A 7281-nucleotide genomic window follows, 5' to 3' on the forward strand; every position below is an offset into this window, starting at 1 on the left:
TACCAATGAAACTTCTAAAATGACAAGGCCTTTTGTCCCTCGTCATGACCTCTCTACCCTGGCTGCGAACACGGTCAATACTCTAAGTTATCTTTACTGCCTAATAAAACTAGTCCTCATCTTTGACTCTTGAGCCATAGTAACCCTTATGCGATAGATCAGGCCCTCAATAAACCGCTTGATCTTCTCTACCTCAGTGGGTATCACGAAAGCTGCATGGCAAGATAAATCCATGAATCTCACCTCACACTGAGTCAGTGACATACAATCTTGCCGAAGGGGCTCAAACTGACCTCTCAACTCATCCCTCCTGGTGAGTGGAATGTACCTCTCAAAAAATTGGTGTGAAATCTGAGCCCATGAAAGAGGAGATTAACCAGCTGGCCTACCCAGCTCATAGGTCTGTGATCATCTCTTAGAAGCTCCTCTAAGATAAAAGTAGTAAAGTCCACTCCGTTGGACTCTACCAGAGCCAAATTGTGAAGCATCTGATGACACATATCCGAAAATCCCAGTCATTATTTGAAGCACCTGCCTCAAAGTGCATAAGAGACAACCTTTAAAACCTTTATAGTATCTTCTTCTCATGAACAAACATGGCATGCACGGTTTCAGGTCTAGCTGCTATAATCGGCCACTCTGGAGTACGAGTGACAGGGTTCTATGCTCCCCTTCCAGTCTGAGATACGGCTGGGGCCACAGGAACCACTCTAGAATGGGTCAAAGCATCGATAAAATTAGAAATCTTGGCCACAACCTCATGAAACACGGGTGCAACAATGAAACCCTCTGGCTACTAGGTGTGCGTTGGAGCCTTATTATGCACGTCTTCTACTCCTCCACTTAATCCACAAGCGGGTCTGATGTAGTTGCTCTGGCATGGACATGGGACCCGGTGGATGCTCTACCACTAGTTATAACAATGTGACCCTAAGAGATTTGGCCCTACCCAAGCCTATGGTTTTCCTGGCTACCGCCGATGGTATTGCCTCTCTATCGCCTCCTACTCCAAAAGCGCGAGTCCTCGCTATTTGTAAGAGAGCATAATAGAATAATTTAGACTCGATATAACAATCAATGCACGATAAGATATCAAGAAAAAGAAGTTTCCTAAAGCCATATAGCCCCTCGTGGATAGATAATGACGTCTCTGTACCGATCCATAAGACTCTATTGGATTTGCTTGTGATTTGTGAGACCCTTAGAACCTAGTGCTTTGATGCCAACTTGTCACGACCCAAAATCCCATCAAAGGTCATAATGGCTCCTAACCCGCTTACTAGGAAAGCCAACACAATAACAATTATAATTTTAAAGCAAATTAATCAAATCTTAATAAAAATCTTCAATATGATAAGAAACTGAAATAATCCCCAAACTAATTACATAGATAACTATTGAGGCACAGTCTAAAAATGACTACAAATACCTATATAGCCTGAAACTCGAATATCACAATCACCACGCATCTAATAAGAGTATCCAGAATCATAAGAATACACTGTCTGTCTGAAAGAGAGAGACATAAGAGATAAGTAAGGAGGGGGACTCCATGTATTTCAAATCGATAGAGTAGAGTAGCTCACCATGAAGTTTCCACAAGTCCTCCTACTATGTATGATGAATGACAATGACACCTGCCTCAGAACCTGCACAAAAATATGCGGAAGTGTAGTATGAGTACAAACTACATTACCTAGTAAGTATTAAGTCTAGCCTCGAAGAAGTAGCGGCGAGGGTCAACATCGACACTCAATAACAATCAAATAATCATATGAGAGAATTAATCGATATGAAAAGATGCATGATATCATCAAACAAGAATAAAAACTTAAAATATAGTTCATACAGTATTTAGGCATGCTTTTACAAATAACAGATATAAAATAAGATATCAGCATCTAAATTTGCGAGTAAGACATGACACAAGTCAATAATACTTACATTAAATTATTTCATAAGTCTAAGAATATGCATATGCATTCTCATGATCCCTTTCTCAACAACTCACATCACAAATTCATGTGCTTGGCATAGGTCATGTGTCCAACAACCACCAAAAGAATCATGGGTGCCTATGTTTACTGGGCCCAAGGTAACATGGAGAATCAACAGTCTCTGGAGGGACGAATCCATAATGAAAGCGTTGGTCATTTTCTAATAATAATCATCAATCAAATAATCAATACCAATATTCGCTCAAGTGCCTTTAGTGCAAAAATCGTCAACTTTCCTCAAACACCAACTCTCTCCACTCATGGATGTGTATGCAACAATGGCTAAAAGATGACTATGGCAAACAATGTAGCTATATTTATCACAATAACTCAAAAATGATTCATGATTGGAGCCACTTATATGCGAGGTGATAAGCACATATACATAGCTAGTGATATTCGGCTTAAAGTATTTATATTTATATGCATATTGCCTCGCATTTTACTCATGTTTCGTAAATTTGGATGTGTAATGTTATAAATTGTATTAATTCATGGTATTTTACGTCATTGTTTACCTTGAAAATGGTAATTACAATTAAATTTAATTTTGTGATTCTAAAAATACATAATTTATTTTAATGCTAGTTGTTAGGCGATAGATGCCAAGTGTGAGTTAGAGAAGCGAGATAAGAGCTTAAAGACAGTGTATAATGCAAACCAAATGGTCGTGAATCGGGGCCTCGAGCTAGCCTAAGTTGGGCCTCGAGGTCGAGCTGATAAGCTCGATCGGGGATGATCGATGAAGGACTAACGGTTCTGGGAGCCTTGATGGTGGCTCTTTATGATCAATGATGAGTAATAAATGAAGAAACAATCAATGAAACACAATAAATGTCAGCAATAAATCAAAGGAAAGACAATGGATAATGTTTAAGTTAGAGAGCAGAGAATGTTCTTGTTCTTGTATTAAATATCATGTGTGCCAGAAATGACAAGGGTCCCCTTTATATAGGAGGGGGAATCCCAACATAGTACAGGTGCATTTATTACAAATATATGCGGCTGGTACAACCATTTATTACAGAGATATGCGGCTGGTACAGCCATTTAATGTCACGGTAATGACTTTAACTATTCTTGTAGACCTGGTCAACCATTTAACCCGCTTGTCTATCATAGCCGCCGATTTGCACTGCCCCGAGGTCGAACATAGGGAACCCCCGGGGTCGAACCTCGATCTGTTCCTCGAGCCCTCCGGTAGATGGGCTATGGCGTATCATAATGATCATAAAATTGGACTCTCCAATTTTAGCCGTATATAGACAGTCCCCGCGTTTGTTAGAGTGAAAAGATGATAAGAAACAGCCTTGTACTCTTGCCTCTTCGATATTTTTATCATGACGTCAGCCTATTAGAGCATTAAATGACGTGACTCAAGGGCTGTGCAGAGGTCGCTGTCAGCACGATCATCGAGAAGCCCACGAAACGTTATTGGTTCGACTTTTCTGCTTCTCAAACGTTGCCCAAACGGCTTCTATAAATACCTCAATTGTTTGTCATTCACACTTTTACAACATCTCCAAATTTTCCAAGCAAAGTTCACCACCTTCTTTATTCGTCCCTTCTCTGCGCTTACCTCTTCATCTTCTTCCTTAGAAACTTAGTTATAGTTATGGCTAAAACTTCAAAAACGGTACCTTAGAAGGAGGGTACCACTTCTTCATCACGTCCATCTAAGGGCAAACCAAAAACTCCTCCAAGCATCGAGCAATATACCCCTGGCCACTTCGATACGGTGTTCGATTTTTCCATTGAAAATCCCCCTTCTACACCGAGGGCTTTCTTAGTGTATACACGTACCCTTTCACTCTAGGCCCCGTAGATTCTTCTTCACCATCAATAGATCCGGTGATCCTCGACTTTTGACGTGAATACCGAGTGACACTCAGTCAGATCTATCCTTCTTTCTGGAGGAGTTTATATGCTCAGATTTCTCCAACCGGGTCGAGGGAATGACCTTCACCCTCGATCACTTGGTTTGATTGTACAACCCCCGTCTCTTCCGAGGTTTAATCAAGCTTCAACCTCGATCCACCAAGACATTCTTTGCGAGCATCAATGAAAACAAATATCGGGGATGGATGAGCCGATTTGTCAGAGTCAGAAACTCGAACATCATCCACGCTGATAGGATGTCGTTCCCGGAGGAATGGAACATGAAGCGTAAGTGTCCCTACCTCAAATATATTTCGTTGCCCCTTCTTCCCCTTCTGAAATGATCTTCTTTTGATTATGTAGGCACCGTTTGGTACCCCCATGCAGTTCAGGACCTTCCAGGATGGATCAGATAATTACACGTTGCTTTTCTTTACAGCGAGCGTGTTTGGCATGATTTGGCCAAAACGCGTGGCAGGCCAAGAACCACGGTATGCTTTCGTTGTTGTTATTACCAAGTTCCTTATGAGTATTCTTCGTGGTGGTAATCTTAACACATCATGCCTGCGCAGGCCTCGAGGAAGGCGTGTCCATAAGACCGGCTCCTCCTGGTGAAGAAGAAGCCTCGAAACCCGTCAAGGGTAAGAAGAGGAAGAAGGAGGCGTTGACCGAGTCTCCAGAATTGAAGAAACCCAAGGTCCGCAAGCCTAAGACCGATGCCACGGTCTTGACTTCGACTGCTGCGGCAAGTCTTCGTGAAGATGATGATGACGGCAACCACCCTTTGGTACAAAGGGTGAGACGGAGTGCTGATGCTCCACAAGCTATTGGTCGGAAGGCCGCCGAGTCGGGGGTGGCCGATATGGACAAAACTCGTGCTGAAGAGACCCTCGAGGAGGGCTTGGGCACAGTCCCTGAGCCTCAAGTTGGACATGGTACAGTTCGTACCGGCATATCCTTGCTTGGTGATTTTAGAGGGCCTGAATCCGAAGTTTTTCGGGATCGAGAAGAAACCCTCAGAGAAATTGATACCGTGAACGACTTTGAGTTTGGCCCTTCATTTTCTTTGGGGGAAATAAGGGATGCCCAGGACACAGGTGCTGCCAATTTGGGGGCCTCTCAAGGAGAGGACGATATGTTCAAGGACTACTTTGTTGGTGTCGACGTGGACTCCGATCTCGACGCCCCCGTCGCTCTCGAGGAGGCTGAGAGGCTCTAAAAGCAGGTGATATTCTCGACATACCATTTGTGTTTCAAAAGTTTCTTACTCTTGCCTTTTTGCTTTGTTGTAGGTCAAGAAGCTGTATGACCACGCCTTTTCCAAGCTTCAAGATGAGCTTTCATGCCGTGAGGAGGGGCTCGAGAAGTGTTTACCGGGAGGAGATAAGCGAGGTAACGACCGAACCAAAGGGTCTGCTACCCGGGCGTAAGCTTGGTCGATTGGGACTTCGAGGTCGACCTCGGGGTCAAGCTCGGGTTGTCGGGAATACTCGGGAGTAATCTAACAGCTAGAAATATAATCAAACAAAGCTATTTACAACCGAAATTGAGTTTGTACGATGAAGAACACATATAAAATGAAGAACACGTATAGAGACAAAGGATATCGAGGTATCCTCAGTATCAGTGAGAACCAATGAGCTTTAGTAAGAAAAGAGAGAGACAGAGATATTACTGCACTTTGTAGAACTGTGGGGAGCAACATCAGTTGCTTCCAAGGTAGGGTGAGTCCCCTTTATATAGGAGGGGAACTCAGTTACAAGCACATGAGTATTCAATTTACAAAATACGGCGATGGGATGGCTTGATATGATGCCTCAGCGCAGGCTCTGGACAGGCCGGCCCTGTCAGACTCAGTCGCGTGTCTTGGGAGCTTCCCCTTTTCTCTTTATCTCGGCCTCGAATCGGACCTCAACAAGCCTCGAAAGAGTGGGCTAAGTTGTGACATCATATCATTGGGGTCTTGAGCTATCTTCCCGAGGTGGCTTCATATTCTCGGGGTCTCGAGGTACCTCCCCGAGATGGCTTGAAGGTGGGAAATCGGGCCCTTTAATTTCACCACGTATAGATAGTCTCCGCATTTCTTAGAACGAAGCGATGGGAAACGGTTATGACCATTGACTCCTCGAGCTCCTTATGGCGATAGTGCATTGGCAATCCGTGTCGTGGGGCAATCTTTCGTGATAGCTGGCATATCTCAAAGACTCCTGCTCAATACTCCGCCATTTCCGCTCTTCAAGGTAAAAAATGCTGCCGTCGATTTGGTTTTTCAAGGATGCAATAATTGCATTCGTCGGTCAGTTTTCTAGAGTCTCGACGACCGTGTTGTTTCCCCCTATAAATGGGGTGCCTTGGCATTGTTTTTCAAAATTCCCACGAGCGGGCCGCTTTTCGGGGGGAATGCCTTCTTGCTTTTTCGACAGCCAGCCATGAGGTTTTGTTCTGAATATTTTGCAGAGTTCCCCTTCTGGTGGCTTGCAGACGTTGCCTCGTTAAAAACCTTTCCGGTAAAAACCTTTCTTTTTAGGATAAAAACTTGATCAAAGGAAAAGAGTGCAACGAGTGCGCCTTCGGGGCTTCGGGGTTCTGTAGTAGTACTAACGTCTAGGCAGCTTCCGGTTTGGGTGTCTGCGCGAGGGTTAATCTCGGATTTGAAAAACTAACATAAGAAAAGGAGCGGTTGTACCTTAAAGCTATATGTGCAGGCGACGTCTTGGGACTTAACCTATTATAACTTCGCGGGGGCGGAGATGCATCTTCGAGGGCGGACCGGGCTTCCGAGTTTCATCACATGTACATCCTTCCGTTCCTTCACTAGGAGTAGACTCCCGTAGGCTTTCGTATTTGTATGTAAATGACCCCTCGAGAGCTGTTGTGCATGGATTTTTATGAATATGAATATATCCATTTGATTTCTGCTTTTGATTTATGCTTTATAATTGCATGTTTTCATACCCCTCGGGGCCTCTTGAATGTCGTCTTTTATTTCTTGATTGTTGATGTATGACTTGGGTACGAGCGCCCTTTCTGCTCCTTTACTGATCGACATGGCTTTCTTTAGAGGCCATCGTTATACCTCGGAGCAATCCTTGATTGATCGGATAGTACTGGGCTGCCGGGGCCCTTCGAATTGTATATAGAATTTCGGGGCCTTCAAAAATGTTATCCTGGATGAAGGCCAGCTTTGGGTACCGGGGGGTCCCCTTTGATTTTTGACGCGGACAACTTCCTTCAGACACGTACGAGATTGATTTTTTGCTGAGGAGTTGCCTATACTCAGGCACTGCTTCGAACCTTTGCGGAGCTTTCGCGATTGGAGCTTCTTGTGTGTATTCTTCTTTCTTAGAAAGGGAATCACAAAATCTGAAATTACCTCGCGTTGCGTGATGGCGTGGAAGGCTTCCCG

The sequence above is a fragment of the Nicotiana attenuata genome, unplaced genomic scaffold, assembly GCF_001879085.1.
Source record: "Nicotiana attenuata strain UT unplaced genomic scaffold, NIATTr2, whole genome shotgun sequence".
Lineage (NCBI taxonomy): Eukaryota > Viridiplantae > Streptophyta > Magnoliopsida > Solanales > Solanaceae > Nicotiana > Nicotiana attenuata.